Source organism: Gossypium hirsutum, chromosome D01 (genome assembly GCF_007990345.1).
Source record: "Gossypium hirsutum isolate 1008001.06 chromosome D01, Gossypium_hirsutum_v2.1, whole genome shotgun sequence".
Taxonomy (NCBI): domain Eukaryota; kingdom Viridiplantae; phylum Streptophyta; class Magnoliopsida; order Malvales; family Malvaceae; genus Gossypium; species Gossypium hirsutum.
This window is the reverse complement of record NC_053437.1, coordinates 32,153,698-32,154,785: the sequence shown is the minus strand read 5'-3', so window position 1 is coordinate 32,154,785 and position 1,088 is coordinate 32,153,698. Positions and strand designations below refer to the sequence as shown.

General features: G+C 39.9%; 1 pseudogene; it reads right to left on the bottom strand.

The window, feature by feature from the left end:
- Nucleotides 1-136: 136 nt before the first annotated feature.
- LOC121213576 (60S ribosomal protein L6-1-like) lies at nucleotides 137-713 on the bottom strand (annotated as a pseudogene).
- Nucleotides 714-1,088: the final 375 nt, after the last annotated feature.

The following is a 1,088-nucleotide window of genomic DNA, read 5'->3' as shown; positions in this document are numbered from 1 at the left end:
ATTCAACTTTGGCATACTTGGTTGTTATATTATTTTATGAAATTTGTTAAAATAAAATTTTCAGATATGGGTCTAGTATCTATAATATCATTCCATAAAACAAATCCAAGTAAACATTCAGCAAATGAAACAAAAGTTAGAGGAAAAAAAGGTTACCAGTAACCAAAAGAAGCCCAGAAGGAAGTTGCTTTAAGAAAAACAACTCTCTTCCCCATAAATCTACCAGCCAACAAAATCAGCACCGTCCAGGCGTAATGCTAGCTCTAAACAAATTAAACCCCAAAGAAAATGATCCAACATTAAGAAAGTAGCAACTTCTAAAATATCTACAAAACAAATAAATAATGATTAGAGAGAAGAACCTCAGCTTGGTGGGCTTAGGCTTGCGCTTGTTGAGAAGGGGCTTCTTGACATCCTCAGCAGGGTAAAACTTGGGGGGTTTCTCGGCGGCGGCGGCGGCGGGGCCTTAGGTTTGGGGTCATGGCGGGGGAAAACTCCGCCGTTTTTGGCCTTGATTGCCCAAAGCCCACGCTTGTGTACATCTTAGACCTGGAATACTTCCGACGCCACGAATGAGATCTGGGTTTCGGGACTTGACGGGGGTCTTCCTTTTGGCCGCCATATTCTTCTCTAAACCCTTACGCTCTGATGCTGATGTTCAGCGACGCGTCTAAACGATGCATTCATTGACTCCCAAGTGATTAGGGTTTTTTATGGTGAATTCAGTTTCCAACTGACTTTGGGGTTTGGGCTTGATTTCATGATCCAATCCAAAATTATGGCCCAAGTTTGTTGGACGTAAAGACATTCTTTGCCCGTTTTTGAGAACAAAAATAATGTAAGCCCAAATAACCAGCCGGAAATGAACAGTGGAATAACAAAAAAGTAAACGCCGTCTGTGGGAATCGAACGCACGACCACATGGTTGTATCACTATTGATTATATTTGTTATACACTAGCTTATCCCTAACCATGTTCCAATCAGCCGTCCTGTAATACTCAATTAGTATAAAGATATCCTCATATAAGATGCAATTTCATTAAAACTCTTTTTTAAAAATAATTTTAGATTATGAGCGTAATCTTA